The following is a 17,468-nucleotide window of genomic DNA, read 5'->3' on the forward strand; positions in this document are numbered from 1 at the left end:
TACAGTGTTGACTAAATCAGAATAAAGTTTGAGGTGAAAGTTGTTAATTTCAACTGCATGACACAATGTTAAAATTTTAAATTCTCCTATTAAAGATTTTTTTTTACTCTTGGACTTCATATCTGCCCTTATGTTTGTACAGAATGGACAAAGTTACAAAGTTAATATTCACCAGTCCCTTAATCCTTGAAACAGTCCCTGTGTAGTGTATATGGAAGATAATAAGGCTTCTGGCAGAGACATCTAGTTGTTCCCTAAACTTAAAATGCACGCAGAATTTGTTTTTATCAGTTGTGGTAAGACATCAAACATGGAAATGATTGTCATGAAGGAAGAAGTTCTCATTCACAGATCTCTAGATAGATGCATTGCATGCCACACAGGGCCACATGGAGAAAGGCCACAGGGATGGGCAGGAGCCAGAAGAGGGGTGAAAGCAGAGCATGGCTCAGAGCCTTTATTATTAGTTTTTATTTTATTTTATTATTTTGTTTTATTTATTTCATTTAGCCTGTGGAAAGTAATGGAAAGAAACCTACAAGGTAGGTACACTGAGTAACTTCAGGATTGAATTAGTCTGAATAGTTTTTGCAGGCTCTGGGGGAGAGAGATAGTCCCTAGTGGTCTAGTACCTGGCCCTGGGGAGATCCAGGGTGGGTGTTAGCTTGGTGTTTGTTTGACAAAGGGGTTGGTTGGGGGCTGTGGGCTCTGGATTTGTTGGTTTGTATATGGAAGGCACGCTCTGAGGAGAGTTGTTTACCATCTCCAGGAATTAGCTAGCTCTAGGAGGGGTAGCGTCTCCATGATAAAGGCTCCAAATGCCAGAGCATCAAGGATACAGGAAATAAGGAAATATAACCAATATACTCCCCCACCCCCCCCCCCCCCCCCCCCCCCCCCCCCCCCCCCCCGATTGCTCAAGACATCATGCCTCTTTCAGGGCATGCTCAAATCATCACTATTCTTTTAAAATAGCCACATTTTCCAGATTCTCTTGCAGCCAGGAAGGATTGCATGGCTGGATTCTGGCTACTATGACAGGTGAGGAAATGATGTGAGCAACTCTTAGGATATGCGCTTCAAGGATGGCAACATGGTCCTTCTTTTTCTTTTTTTTTTAATTTATTCATGAGAGAGAGAGAGAGAGAGAGAGAGAGAGGCAGAAACACAGGCAGAGGGAGAAGCAGGCTCCATGCAGGGAGCCCGACGTGGGACTCGATCCCAGGATTCCAGGATCAGGCCCTGGGCTGAAGGCGGCACTAAACCACTGAGTCACCAGGGCTGCTCCATGGTCCCTCTTCCATTATGCCTTCATTCTGCTATCTGAAATGTTGACTTTGCAGTTCACTTCCTTGGATCACGTGTATAAAGACAACAACGGAGGGATGGCATAAAAGTGAGAGAGGAGGAGCCTGCATCCCTGGCATTGGGAATTCGTCCAACCAGTGTTGACCTGCTTACATTAATCAGTCCACGAGGGAGCAATAAACTTACAGTTTGTCAAGTCACTCTAATTTTGAGCTTCTGTTAGAAACATTAGACCTATACTTTAGCAGAGTTGAGCTACTGTGTACAGTTGCACAAGCATCTTTCAATTGCTCAGTGTACAGGCTCTGGGCTGTACATAGCAGCCGTGAATACAGTCCCATTTCTCAGATGAGGACAGAAAGTCTCAGGAAGGTTAGGCCATACCTTCAGTAACCCCAAGATTCAAAACCCTACAAGGATTATAGAAGCTAAATGGATAATACGCCAGTTTTGCTATAAAATGAAATACATACTAGCAATGTTCTTAGGCAAAAGATAAAAGTATTTTCAATGCCAAAATTCAATATTTATTTATTTGGAAATGAAAGTAAGACATTTAAACAAAAATAGAATTGGAGACAATGGGCAGCCTGTGTAGCTCAGTGGTTTAGTATTGCCTTCAGCCCAGGGCCTGGTCCTGGAGACCCGGGATCAAGTCCCACGTCGGGCTCCCTGCGTGGAGTCTGCTTCTCCCTCTGCCTGTGTCTCTACCTCTCTCTCTGCGTCTCTCATGAATAAATAGATAAAATCTTAAAAAAAAAAAAAAAAAAGAATTGGAGACAATTCTGCTAAATGTTGTTCAACATCCTTAGAGGAACAGGATATCTCTTTGAATTCAATAGCCAAAGTGACAGGCTGTGCTCAGGACCAGTTACAATGCCTGCATGTGTGGGTCTAGCATTTGCATGCATTAAGATGGAAATTGAGCATCCATATTTTACTTACATGTGCCAGTGAAGTGATTGCACTTCCCAAGATCCCTTTGTACACATAATTACTTGATTTGTGAACCAAATGTGTGGTTTAAGGATGGAAATAGGTACACGGTAACTCCATTTGGGAGGTCCAGTTTTGACATAAATGACTGGAGATATATACTTTTTTTATGAAAGAAAGGTTAGATATAGGATTCAAATTTAGTTGATTTAAAACATTTGATATTTGAGGATTCATTTATTTGAAGGGTTCAATTTGATTTTCTGCACTTAAAAATGCACTTTAGTTGGGAGATACAGTTAAGTGATGATTGAAATAATCAATTTGGAATAAAACAACTACAGAGTATCATTTTATCAGTAGGATATATTATATCAGCTCTCTAGCTTTAAGAAAAATAGTGTCAACATCTTATATTTAAATGACTTGTAAACATGTTCTGCAATGATCTGTCAGTTGTTCTAAAGCACACATACCTAATACTAGCAATTGCAAAACTGAATTTTGCCTCCACAGACCAAAGAGATACTTTTCTAAAAACACCCTGGGATTTATAGTTAAATATTCACAAAAGTTATCCACTTTTCTGAAAAGTCACTTTTCTCTCCCTTTTGTGCAAATATGTTCCGTAGGAAACAGAAAAGCCTGAAAAGCAAGAAATCTTTACAGAAGCAGAAGCTTTTCTACCCATACCTAGGGCTATATTACTATAAACAAAACCTCACTATCTCTACTATATCCCAAGATGTAATTAGTGCTTTCTCAACTACTCTCATCTTGCTTGAAAATTAGCTTTGTGTTTGCAAGTCTTAGAGATGATTTCCAGTTCTCCCTGAGAGCCAGAAGGAAAGCAGGAGGACTTGAGGCCTAAAGAGAAGACCCCTGGGGATGCTGGGCTCACCTGGCTGCTGGTGGCTGGCATGAGACAGTACTGTTAGCCACCTTGAAATAATGCTTTTGGAACAATTTTAACCTAAAATGCTGGGTAAGGTTACATTCAAAAAGTGTGCAGCCAAAAGTTATTTTTATTTTATTAAAAAAATTGTTTAAGATTTTATTTATTTATTTTAGAAAGAGAGAGAGAGGAAGAGCACAAATGGGGTTGGAGCAGAGGCAGAAGGAGACAGAGAATCCCAAGCCGACTTGATGCTGAGCACAGAGCCCTATGGGAGGCTCCATCTCAAGACCCTGAGATCATGACCTCAGCCAAAACCAAGAGTCGGAGGAGTCGGAGGCTTAACTGACTGAGCCACCCAGGCACCCCACCAAAAGTAGTTTTGAAATTGAATAGGACAACCACCATTAGGTTTTAAAAGGAATGTTGTCCTTGGTTGAAGTAAATGCACATGGCTGGCATTAATTTCTAACTTCTATTTTGGTGACAAATCTAATCATCATACTATCTCCCTGTTATGGGAAGCAAAATATTTTGCTTCCAGATAATCTCAGATGAACTCTACATTTCTCTTATTCATTCTCCAAATATGATTATGATAGTAGTAATAAAAATAATAATGACAATAAAAAAAAATATAGTCAAAATAGCCACCAATCGTTGAGCACCTAATGTAGGCCAAGCATATCTTCACGATAATCTTAAAAAGTAGGTATTATTATTCTAGTCATACAGAAGAGAAATGGGAAGTTCAGAGGGGAAGGACACTACCTTAGGTAGCTAAAATAGGACTGATTTCACCCCTGCTAGTTCCGTGTGCTGCATACAGTTTATGTCTCCGTAGAGTCATATACTCCCATGTTAGGCTGGAACTGCATTTCCAAAGAATATTGTAACTTTCCCAGGGAGTTGTTACTGTTTAAGGAGGGGCCCACTTAGTATTACTATCTTCTTCTTCTTTACTAAACAGAAACTGAACAGGACAAGGACTGTCCTGCTTCCAATCTCCTTAAAAAAATTAAAAAATTAAAAAAATAAATAAAAGGAGGAGGGGGAAGTGTGTGGCAAAAGCATTTATCACATTTGAATGGCCTCAGACATAGTTAAGCACTCTGTAAATCCTTACCATCCCGGACAGTCTGATAAACTCGGTTCTGGGGACATATTATTTTTATTTTGATAATTTGTCTTCAACCTGTTTCTGTTTTATGCAAGAACACAGAAAAATCAATTGGTGTTTTGTTTCATTGCTTTTATTCAATTAAATGCTTTCTTTTACCTTTTTTTCCCCCTCTACCACTGTTCAAAGTAACAACATGATAACATCAGCCTTGGATATTAGCCCTCACAGATAGAAATGTTCTTGCAATAAGCTCAATAGGACTTTCTGTAATACATTACCCATGCTCTCAGACTCCTATCAGTCTCTGAGACAGTCATAATAAACACGAACTAAAACCTCAAAATCGTCAGGAAATTCTGGAGTTTAAAAAAAAAAAGTCTTTGGAGGTCTCTCCAAAGTTAATGTGATGTTTACAAATTGGGTCAATAATCTATAAAAATTTTAAAAAGGAATTATTTAAGAATATAACTAAAGGAATCTGTGTTTATACGGTACTAAAAATTATAGCCTTAACATTTTCTAACAAAAATAAAACAGTGATTTCATAAGAATAGGACTCCATTAAGGGGAAAATGAGCATTAAAAGTTTGAGCATTTCAAGTGTTCCATTTTCTTAATTAAAGAGAAATCGGGATCTAGAAAAAACAGTTTTATGACATTTGCATGAAAGTGTAAAGTTTGTAAGGCATGTTTACTAAACATCAGTTCATTTGTTAAAATAGCTTTGAGGCAGTCTTGCTGCCATGTAAAGCTTAGCTTACCAGGAGAAGTGTAGTCCAGACTCAAACTATTCTCATCTTACTGATATATCACTTAGAGATACCATGTACTTAGCAACCCTAGGTCACACATTGTGACCTGAAGTGTATATCACAGCAAACGTCCTCAGGTTCATCTATTTTTGTTACCTCTTGGCCACAAAGCATAATGTGTTCCAGTTTTAATTATTTCTGAAAATTACAATAGCCTAATGAACACTTTTCACATTCCAGAAGTTTCTAACTCAAATACTGATGATATTCCTTATAACAAATCAACTTAGAGTTAATTTCCCTGTGGCTTCTGCCTTTGAAAACATCTTGCCTTCATATATATCATTTCTGTAACTTTTGTAAGCTTCTTTCCCTGCTTCCCACCTTTGTTTATCTAGAAAAAACTGACCCAAATGTCAAGATCTGGATTAAATGTATAGTAGTCCTTGAAATTTTTCTGAAGTGACTCCCCTGCTTATGCCCCAACCCTTGTTCCTGCTGCCTCTCAGAACAGCTACTGTAAATTGCATGCCCTTTCATTATTACATGTATCCCAGTATTGTCACAATTCACTGATGACAGGGGACTTTAAAGCAAGGGCCACGTTTTGTTTTGTTTTGTTTTGTTTGTACTTGTATTCCAAATTTCTGGAGCAGTGCTTAACATCTAGATATCCTAAAATTTTATTTGGTGTAAAATGGATGATGAGATGGACACATGGCACTGTGGCCTGCAAACTCTCTTGGCAGTGAAGTGGGACCATGGTGGGGTTCACCTGGTTTATTTCCTGTTGGCTATCTCTGTGTTTTCTTGCCTGACTTCCAGTTACTCGAAAGCCATTGTTGAATACATTTTGTCCAGTTTTCCATCTATTTCTGGGAAGAGGATAGATCTAGGCCCTTTTATCCTATCTTGGTCACGTAGAACTCCTGCATGCCTTCATTCTTATGATGTCTGATTTACCAAGTAAAACAAGAAAGATGTGATCGTTAAATGAAACTGTAGTCATAGCTCATGCTTTCTGATCTTTCAGTTTACAATGGACATCAAATGGATCCAACATCTGGATGTTGGTATAAAGTAGGTTGGACATAAGAAAATGCAATTTCTCACCTCTTTATCTGGGAAGAAGAGAAGCAAAAGGGTTGTATCACTCTACCCTGGCCAGTTGGTTGATTTTATGCTATTCACATGTTCGCATTAGAGAGGGCAGTGCAGTGTGTTGCTGCTCAGCTCTGTACCCGCTCAATTGTAAGAACTTAATAAATGAAGATGGTTGTTGATTTGGTTTGGGTAGCTCAGAAACACAATTACACATCAGCTGAACTGCAAGAGATTCCTAAGGAATTTTCACGTATCCCACTTTACCTCTCCTGTGGTTTATCAAGCAGCTCTCATTTAATAGGGTTTGTAAAGAACTCACCTTAGGTGCTTAGGTAGCTGATGAACACATACCGCATTATGCTTTGCATCCTTTCTCCCGTCAACAGAGCATTTCATCTGTTAAAAGAGTATCTCCTGGCCTGGAGAGCTAGTGTGAGCCAAACACAGCCATCCAACAACCGAAAAGGAAGGACAGACCCTGAGCCACTGTGATCTGAACCACTGGCTATCATTTTACGGGAAGTCAAAGAGGAGAGGTCAGTAGCTTCTGGATGTGAGTGTTCTAATTAGTGCACATTTTAGGACCCGGATGCTATCCATCCATCTCTACTTTCTTTCAAATGAAAGTCAATTTAGATGAGAAAACTATTCTAGACTCTAGGTGAAACAGCTGACGGGTACCTAATGAGGTTGGGAGTGGGGGGTGGAAAGTGACTAACCTTCAGCAGAAGGGAAGTGGTTCCCAGAAGTTGAGCAATCTCTGGGGGCGCCTCTCACAGCTGGTGAGTGTCCCAAGGCAGAGGGGAGGCCCTGACTACAAGGTGTTCATTTGTAATAAATCCCCCCAATGCAGGTACAGACTGGGGAGGTGAAATCCCCTATGTAGAAAAGGCCTGCGAATAAATGTACCCACTTTTCAAACATGAATTTTTTTGGTGCCAGAGGCCCAGAGGTGATGCCAAACCGAAAACAATGATAAAGATTAAAGGGTGAGAAAGAACATAAAACTTAAGTGGTGTAAACTGTGTAAAAACTACAAAGGCAGTGTTGTGCCATAATTTTTGAAAACTTATTTTTATCTTGTTTCCCAACTTTTGGATTGTGACAAAATAAATGTACCATAAAGTATACCACTTTAAATAACCATTTTTAGGTGTTCGGTTCAGTGATACTTAGTAGACTCAGATTGGGGATCCCTGGGTGGCGCAGTGGTTTGGCGCCTGCCTTTGGCCCAGGGCGCGATCTTGGAGACCCGGGATCGAATCCCACATCGGGCTCCCTGCATGGAGCCTGTTTCTCCCTCTGCCTATGTCTCTGCCTCTCTCTCTCTCTCTGTGACTATCATAAAATAAATTAAAAAAAAAAAAAAAAAAGTAGACTCAGATTGTTGTGAAACCATCAGCACCAGCTGTCTCTAGAGCTGTTCTCGCATTGCAAAACTGAAATTCAATACCCATTAAACGCTAGCTCCTCATGCCCCTCATGTCCCCCCAGCCCCTGGCAACCACCATTGTACCTTTAGTCTCTGGTTTTGACTATTCCATGCACCTTACGTAGTGAAATATCTGTCTTTATGTCAGTACCACACTGCTTTAATCACTATAGCTCTGTGGGAAGCTCTGAATTCAAGAAGTATGAGTTCTCCAGCTTTGTTCTTCTTTTGCAGAACTTTTGGACTATTCTAGGTCCCTTGAGATTTTTCTATTTCTGCAAAAAACGTCACTGAGATTTTTGAGAGACATTGCATTAAATCTATAGGTCACTCTGGGTAGCATGACCATTGTGACACTATTAAGTCTTTTATGTCTTCTTTAATTTATTTCAGCAACGTTTTGTAATTTTACCATACAAGTCCTTCACCTCCTTGGCTAAATTAATTCCAAAGTATTTTATTATTCTTAATGCTACTATAAATAGAGTTATCTTCTTAACTTTGAAACTACTGAATTGAAGCTCTAGTTTAATGAGAAAACAATAGAGCAACATAGTTACATACAAAATTTAAATGTACGTGGGTATTGTAATGCGTCTGGAAGAACTGGTCATGTATATCAGAGAATCCTTTTCTAAAATTAAAAAAAAAAATGAACACAACTCCATGATAGACATTCTATAAATGGTAGACATCGATAAAGTATGTAATAACGACATGAATGAACAATTTTAAATGGTTCTGTGTTCTGGTAATCACAGTGGTCATATCTATGCACAAGCCCTGTTAACCGGTGAGACTAGATGAGCCCATGGATACTCTCAAATATCTCTGTAATGCACAATTGTTATACATGGTATCTGTCAGAAAACATAGGAGGAATTTTTTTTGTTTAGATAGTCAACAAGGTTTATCTCAACAAACCTAGCATTTCCCAAGCTTAACATCTTGATGGTAAACTCCCTGAGGGCATAGATGGTATATCTCTACCACCTATCAAGGTGCCTAGCATATAGAGATGTCAATTAGGATCAGGTGAATGAATGAATAAACAAATGAAGTTTGGGAAACCAAAGACTAAATCAGTTGGGTGCTTCCCAAAGGCCACCTACATAAAAATGTATTCCAAAATAAAATCTGTTTTGACACCTGAAACAAACCAGTAACACTATGACTATCCTTTGCAGCCTTTAAAGTCTGGTGTAAGCCCCACTACTCCTAAGACTCTTTCTTTTGTTACTCTAGTTGTCACCAATCTTCTGTTCCGAAATTGTATAGCACTTTCAGTCTTTACCATATCATTTATACACTATCTTGTAGAATTCACTACAGCATGTTTGACATGACTATTTGACTTCTGGCTATGCACATTTCTGGTGCTCTGTGAATTATAACTATCATATGCTAACAAGCATGCAGCACAGCAATAAGCCTCTTGTTATTAATAATTATTGTATGATTAATAAGTTTATGGCCCTTTATATCAATAAGGTTCATTTAAAACTATTATCTCATTTGATTTCATAATAATGGCGCAGTGGATATTGATGCAATTATTCCCATTTTGTAGATGGTGTAACTAAGAACCAAAGAGGTTAAATAATGTTTCGGTGGCTAGATATTTGTTAGATTATGGACTAAACCCAGGATTTAGGACATCTAAAGCCCATTTCTGGGATCCCTGGGTGGCTCAGTGGTTGAGTGTCTGCCTTTGGCTCAGGGCGTGATCCTGGAGACCCGGGATCGAGTCCCACGTCGGGCTCCCTGCATGGAACCTGCTTCTCCCTCTGCCTGTGTCTCTGCCTCTTTCCCTCTCTGTGTGTCTCTCATGAATAAATAAATAAATACAATCTTAAAAAAAAATAAAGCCCATTTCCTTGCTTCATGGTCCGTTTTCTGACTTGATCAAATTAAGCCTTGTTCTGACATTCAGAATACATCAAGTTCTCCAATCTTTCTCCCTGCACAACTTTTACCCCAGACACCAGTTCCTAGACAATTAGTGATTCAAGAGGCTGAAAGGAGAGAAAGAAAGAAAGAAAGAAAGAAAGAAAGAAAGAAAGAAAGAAAAAAGAAAGGAAGGAAGGAAGGAAGGAAGGAAGGAAGGAAGAAAGAAGAAAGAAAGAAAGAAAGAAAGAAAGAAAGAAAGAAAGAAAGAAAGAAAGAAAGAAAGAAAGAGGAAATAGAGAGAAGTCCAAGGGAAGTAAAGAAGGAAAAGACACTAAGAAGTAGAGGTCCAGACTGGAGGACTCTAGGCCTATCTGGCTAGCAGATGTGTTTTGTTTGGCCACCACAGAGCATTTTTTTAAAAGAGTGAATTCATTGCCAACTTTTAAAATGGCAAGTGTTCTCATCTATATTTCGGGTTTCTCTTGAAAATATGAGATGAATGACAAATTAGGCTCAAGTTTCTGCATGGTGACAATTTGCTCCAGCTGAGTAGTGGCTGCTCCCTTAAGAGAGAGTGTGTGCCCTCCAGTGTATCCCAGTCCCAAAGCTCTCTCTTAGACAACTCCAGGTAGCATCACTCTTTCAGCCTCTTGAAGGCTCTGCAGCTGTTTCAAAGAAATCTGATGGGCTTTACTTTATGGCTGTGTCTGGCTTTCCATAGCTATCATCAGCTTTAATGGGTTTATTTTAACTACCCACATCCTAATCAGAGGGCTACTGATGTCTAACTCTTTTTTAGCTGGATAAATTCACTCATTGAACAAATATTTATTGAGTGTCTACTATCTTCCTGGCATTGTTTAGGAATCAATCTCATTAATTCAAAGCTATATCTTAGGTTTCCTCTAAGATGACTAATGATTACAAATAGTTTCTACCTGGTCAAGAGTCAATCTTATGTCTAAGATACAAACACTCTTCATTATGCATATTCAGGATCAAATTTTGACAATGATTTGGTCATAAGATCCAAGCATAGCTGTAAGGATACCAAAATGATGAAGTAACGCAGTAATAGAAAAAGGTGCAAAGCGTTGGTTTGGATATTCTAAAGATTTATGATTTTGTTTCTTCAACTGTGTTACATATAAGAAAAACAATACAAGTTTTTAATTGCGCTTGCCTCAAGAAACCAGACAGACTTCTGTTTGGAGATAACAGATGAGCCGAAGCTTATTCCCTAATTCCTTTATGTGTCACCCAGAATTTGGAATACATGAAAAGGTGAGCACATAGGAGATACACAAGGATAACCTTCTCTAAATCTTATTCTCATCTCCAGGCATCTCTTGAAAGTTGGTGTCCCTCTCCCTGTAGAAACCCTACTGAATTTCACCAATCCTATATGGCTATACCTTTAATTTCTCATTCATTTCAGTAAAGGTTAGGCAGGAAATTATGGTAAGGAAAATGGGACCATCAAAAAAGGGTTTATGTGATTTATTACCACGTGTATTAGTATCCCGTGGCTGCCATAACCAATTAGCAAAAGTCAGCAGTTTAAAACAACAGAAATTTATTTTCTCACAGTTTATGGACTGGAAGTCTAAGGTGTTGGCAGGGCCTCTCTCCCTCTGAAAGCTTTAGGGGAGACCATTCTTTGCCTTCTCTCACCTCTCATGGTTCGAGGAGCTCCTTTGTTTGTGGCTGCAAAATTCAAATACCTGCTTCTGTCTTCATATGACCTTCTCCTCTGTGTCTGTGTCTCCTCTTCCGTCTCTTATAAGGATACTTGTCATAAGATTATCAGGGTGAACCAGGATAATCTCATTTTAAAATCCTTAACTTAATTACATGTGCAAAGAGCCTTTTTTCTAAATAAGGTCATATTCAGAGGTTCCAGGGGTTAAGATATGGACATATTTTTTGTTGTTGTTAGTCTACCACTTTGACCAAATACACTGTTTCACTGTTTGAACTCTTGCTACACCTTTCAGAAACAGATTTATACCATACAGAAGTACAATTTTTACTTAATTCAACGTGATGCTCATAATTAATTCTGTAAGGGGTTTAGCATCAAGTCCTTAGTCAACAACACAAGCTTTAATTCTGTCGTTATTTCTATACTAAAATTAGATGTGATTTATGGTATGCCTTCTTACCTGTTTTCTGTAAATATTTAATTGCAGCTTTTGCCAATCAACGTAAGTTCTGAGAATCCAAGAACTGTGCCTTATATTTATTTCCGTTTTTCAGCTCAACACTGAAGACGGTCTAATATATATAGATAGACGGTTACTGCATGCTTATTGATTAGCACATTCATTTGAAGTTACCCTTTGTCTGCAGTTTCTGTAGAAATTTTGCTAAGGATATGAATGTACTGGAGGAACAAGGGAAGCTTTTGTATGACAGTATATTTTCCTTCAGGGGTAGGGGAAAGCATGACTAAGGTTAGCTCTAACCATATAAGTTCTTCATTTCTCTCCCCCACTGGCTCCCTCCTATTCCCCTATTTGGATTGATCTACACACCAGTTTCCAGGAGGTACAGGTAAGAAGAGGAAATCTATAAAGTCTGTTCGAAAGCAGAGATACAAGATTATGGTTTACAAATCTTGACAGAATCCTTTGAGTGATTTAGTTAGGACTGAGGCTCTACAGAATTGCCACCAGGAAATGTGTCTATAGAACTCAGGGAGAGTGGATTAATACCTTAGTTGGAATCGTTCCGAATGACTTTCTTGGAAGGAAGACAGGAAAAGAAGGAAGGAGGTTCGGGTCAGAGAGAAGTTGTTTGAATAGATATTAGGATCAAAAGAAGAGTTATTTTTGGGTTCAGAGCATTTCAGAAGTTTTTTTTGAGACATAGTAAGAGATGTTAGAGAAAGAGAAATTACAAGTCTGTAGAGAAGTGAAGAAATTTTGCACTGGGTTGGTGGGGTAGGAATCAGAAATAGAAATATCACAATGTCATGAGCTGGCTAGAGGCATTTATTTAGTAGCAGAGATATACGAATGGAAAGGGAAAAAATACATTATTGTGGAGAAGGCTGGAGAAATACAGCACCTCAGTGCTACATTTGCAATACAAATAGCTGGCCAATCTGGGGTTGCTGGAAGGAATCATCAGTGCTGATTAAATGAGGAAGTTCTTGCCCTAAAATAATAAAGTACCATAGAGGCATCAGAAGCTGGGCTGAAGATATGTAGCAATCCTCTTGATATTTCATTAATTAACCAACGATCCCTTCTCCTAAGCCTCTTTGAACCTCCAATGACAGAACTTATGGATATTTTTTTTAAGGTGGAGGAAGAAGACCTAGCATAATCATATCCTTTTGTTCATTTTAAGTAGAGGTCACTTAGATTTCCTTCAGCTCAGTGAAAACGTTATCCAAGCAAAGATTCCACTGCACATTGAAATAACTACGAATCCAAAGCCTTAGATTAGCCTCTAAATGGTTTTCCTTTAAACAAGGAGAACTGTAAAACTCTGAACATTGGTGAGGAACTGGATGAAAGGCTGCGCTCTCTAGACAGTTCTGCTTGGGAGACATGTGAACTCTACTATCCCTTTTCTGTCTGTCTAGCCAAGGCGTCTCTGAATGCTCAAGGATTGTTTTCAAACCAGATTGATAAGAGACTAAAAAGACCCAGTCTAAGTTTGCTGGACCTTATCTTTTTTTCCTTAAATTGCCTTCCACACTGTGAACGTGAAACACAAATAGGTAAAAATTAAACCATACGTGGTCAAAATAAATATGTCTTCTCTTGCCAAAATGATTATTTCTGTAATTTTTTTTAGAGGCAGAAGCAATGACAAGATTGAGATGTGTCTCAGGTTGAGGAAGGAGAAACTATGGGTAGGACTCACGGGCTACAGAGAACAAAGCTCCCTCTTGTTCTGGAGGGGAGGCCACTGCCTTGGGATACGTCCACTAGGTGGCGATTCATCTCTTACATTCATCCTACAATTGAAGGCCCAATCTGCTAAGCATTATAATGGGCATGAAAAAGGAAACATGGATCACTTGGTTTAAAAAATTCGTTTCTCTGAAAATCAGTTTTGAACAATCCAGATATCCCTTTTAGGGTGAGAATTTGAGTCCTACCATTTTGGAAGATTTCATTATCAAGGTTCTGAGCAATAAGCAGAGTTGAACTTTGAAGTTGAAAGCAATCTTAGAAACCATCCCAACAGACCATCCTTCCTTTGCAGATGAAGATACCGAGAACGAAAAATATCAAAATCACTTGCCTAAGATTACAGTATTAGACAGTGAGAGAACTAGAATTAGATTCTATGTCACTGGAATCATCCTGGTCCAGGTTAAAAGCTTTTGTCAATGAATGTGCTTATATACCTGTTAAATTCTAGAGACAGTTCTAGATTCTGAGGACACAGGAATAGCACCCATCTTTAATCAGCCCTTATGGTTGGAGAAACAAATAACTGAATAGGCAATAGCAATGCAGAATTCATTAAACAAGAACTGGTGATGATGTCCGTCTGCTGCCCAGAGCAGGATGCGTCATATGACAAAGCAAGCACAAGCCTTCAGAAAAGTGAGGCAATGCCGAGTGTTTGGGAGAGGAGGTGACTTCAGAAGCCAGCAAAGGGAAAGGATAGGTATCATCAGCCAGAAGTTTGGTCAGAAATAGGACACATAGTGCCAGAGGTTAACAGGAGGCAGTGCCACAACTGCTTGCTCCAGGACTGAGTGCAGACAGACTGCCTCACAAACTCCAAACCCAGGCACATGGGCAGAGACCAGAAGATGGGCAGGATGTGGTCATGTGATGAGCCAGAGGGCCAGGCAAGGGGGTGAGGAAAACACCTGGACAAGGAAACTGAGCAGCAGTTGACCAGGTAACAGCGTAAGGATGCAAGAATCTGGTGTGCAAGTCATTTCTGTCCTAGTCAGAATTTTCTAGTATCCATTTTGCTCGGACAAGAAGCAGTTCCAAGACCTGAGCAGCTCTGAATCTGCTGGCAAGCACACACAAGTAGAACTCCATTCATTCTTTCTGTTTCTCTTGATAAAGCTCTACAGAGAGAGATTGAGTTTACTCACCTGGCAACTGCACCCAGCCGTGGCATTAGTCCCATCAGAAGTTTAACAAAACCAGTATGCAAAATCTCAAAATCTCATCTCAAAACATATGTAAGAAGATTCGTGAGAGGGGGAGAGGAGAAGGTATCATATATAGTAGGTACGTGGCCCCTTTTGAAAAGAAACGGTCTTGGAATCATTTATGAAGAATCTCTAGCTGTGCAAGACTTACCACATACATGCTGCCAGAAACAGTTTCCAGTTGAGAAGAAGCATTGGATCCTGGGAAAGACAGAAGCAAAAACAGAAAGTAAATTATGTGTGAGGAAGACAAGTTCTTCCTTTATCCTAAAAAATGAATGCCAAGTCAGGCTAAGAGTAATCCACTCCTACACAATGGTGCCTGCAGACCTTCCAATATTTGCCTGTTGTCTCTTTCAGGGAACTAGCTTTTCAGACCACAGAGGAAAGCCCATAGGTGAGTCTCAGATCTGAACAGTGTAAACATCGTGAAGCAAGCCACCACTAGGGCAGAGCTGAGTTTTCTGTTGATGCTGACTGTATTCATTATCTCTAACTCCTGCCTTGAAATGTTTCACTCAAACCAAATATAAACCCTGGCTCGTTGTTGGTTTGAGTTTCCCAGGACTGTGCAAATGTGTCTGGAGTATGTCATTTACATGGGATATTAATTTTCAAAGATATGATTTACAGGGTTTTTATCCTCCAAAACAACCCTGGGATCATTTCAATGAACAACTTGATACATGATGGGCCTTGGGGAGGGCTTGGGGTTGCTGACATTGTTCTGTTTCTTAACCTATATATGATAGTTCCATGGTATTTGTCTTATAATCATTTATCAGGTTTATGTTTTATGCTTTTCTTCATTGCATTTCATAGTACCAAAAAAAAAAAAAAAAAAAGAAAAAAGTTTAACAAATGTTATAGTCTGGGTTTTTGAATCTGTGAGGCCCTTCAAAAAACTCAGTGAAGTGCTAGACAATTCAACAGCGATATTCTGCGGGATCCACTGACAATGAAAAACCAGTTTCCAACTATATAGTAATTTCTTTTATAGTTGCACCTTAAAGGTCAAGTATTTTAATGTATATTTCCACTGTTTTTTTTAGTGACTTGAAAACATTTCACAAATACCCTTTTGCTTTTCCTAGTCTCCTGAGACCCAGGTGAGGCAATGTTGGCCCAGTCAACCACATGATATAAATTAAGAAAATGGGAATTCTGAAGGCAATTTTTTCACGTTTAAACTCTATCTTTGGAACTCTCACTTCTTAGTTTAGGACTTTCTGGGGAACGTGTTCCTGGCATAGTGCTATCTGCCATCCATTCACCTCAGAGAAGGTTGCTGGTTTCTCCAAAAGCATTTATCCTTCTGTTAATTTACTCCAGGTGTGTTGGTGACAGACCATGAGACTCGGGGCTCCAGATCCATGTTCACTACACCAGATCTGAGTTTTTAATCCTTTCCTGAATGTTCTGCTAGTTTAGACTGGTTTTCCTGTCTCCCTTTGTTAGACTGTGTGTATATCTCCTCTATAAAATATTAGAAACAATCCATGTGAGTCTTATACTGCCAAGTGTAGGTTCAATCAAAATTTGTGGTTTCTGTTTCAAACCAACCTTGAACCTTTAGTGTTTAGGACTGTTTAATTCTGGCACAGTTTTGCTCCCTGTTTCCAAAAATGACCTATTATTAGGCTAAAGGCTTCTTGCCTATCTAGTAAGTCCTTAGAAAGCAAATTATCATTGAGTGAGTGAATTTAGTAATTTAAACATTCATGATAATGAAATAAAACCTGGACGAACCAATTAAGGAACACAAAGAAAATGTACTTGATAAAAATACTTTGTACTTAACAAAAGTCTAAAACATCCAAAAAATATCTTACCATATTATATATTTAAAAAACTAAAGAGGAAAAAACCTAGTTCTTAAAATTGACCTCAAAGGGTTTTACTGTCAGGAAAATTCTGAAATAATTTTATTTAATTTATTGAGAAAACCCCAAATAGGTCAGGTTAGAAATCAGGAGAGACAGACGAAATTTTTTTCTGCCAATAACCAACTACTATGTACAAGTTTTTAACCTTTGCTACTAATTCAGCATTTTTTCATAGATAAGTTAGTACCTTTTATTTTTTAATACCAAAATACTTTATTGAATGGAGTGGTGCAAATGTAGGAAGAAGAGAGCAGAGGTGGATGTTTTGGTGAAGCTTACAGAAAGCATGCAGGAGGTGCATATGTGTGAGTGTACGGTGTTACTCACCACAGGCAGGGGTTCCCAGCAGGTACGAGGAAGCCTGCCACAGGCTTTACTCTGTGTCCCTGTCTCCCAGGTGTGCTTGTCAAAGATGCATACTGTGATGCCAGGTTTTGGAACCACTGTCTTGCATAAGTATATTACACGAATCATTCATTTTTTAAATGGGTTTTGCCTGGCCTATTTAGATAATGTGTCACAAGGAAGCCAAACAAATGGGAGTCACCTTTGTCAGAAGAGTTTCACAGCTGTAGCAGTAACAGATTCACACGATATCCAGGTGTGCTGCATACAGTCCATTGCAGTCAGCCTGAAGCCCATCATTAGGGGCAGCTTTATTGACATCCTGAAGCAAATTTGTCCACCTTTTCGGTTCTGCGGTCCTGGTGGTGGTTTTGCGGCACCTGCAGGGAGGATGTGGTCATCATGTCAGGTAACTGAGAAGAGGTGGCAGCTGCATGGTATGGAATCGTGGGGCCTTTGTGGCAGTTTGAACAGAGACCGTGGTAGTCAAGTGGGGACACAGCTCTGAGGGGCTGATCAGGAGCAAGCTTTGGGTTCTGGCCAAGCACAGCTGAAGAATGAAAGTCTGGTCATTCTCTGCAGGCAGCATCTGTCCACTCACTACAATTTTTATGCAGTAGTTTCAATAGTCAGAAGACAAGACTTCTGCTTCCAGCC

The 17,468-nt window shown here is 39.3% G+C and overlaps 1 protein-coding gene across 1 annotated transcript in view; it reads right to left on the reverse strand.

The window, feature by feature from the left end:
- Positions 1-12,216: 12,216 nt before the first annotated feature.
- XRCC4 (X-ray repair cross complementing 4) overlaps positions 12,217-17,468 on the reverse strand; it is a 280,861-nt gene continuing 275,609 nt past the window's right edge. The window contains exons 9-10 of the transcript XR_011997040.1: positions 17,014-17,191; positions 12,217-14,781 (exon numbers count right to left, since the gene is read on the reverse strand). The gene's annotated coding sequence lies outside the window, so the exon portion shown is untranslated. The remainder of the gene's footprint in view (positions 14,782-17,013; positions 17,192-17,468) is intronic.

This window comes from Vulpes vulpes, chromosome 14 (genome assembly GCF_048418805.1).
Source record: "Vulpes vulpes isolate BD-2025 chromosome 14, VulVul3, whole genome shotgun sequence".
In the NCBI taxonomy this organism is placed as follows: domain Eukaryota; kingdom Metazoa; phylum Chordata; class Mammalia; order Carnivora; family Canidae; genus Vulpes; species Vulpes vulpes.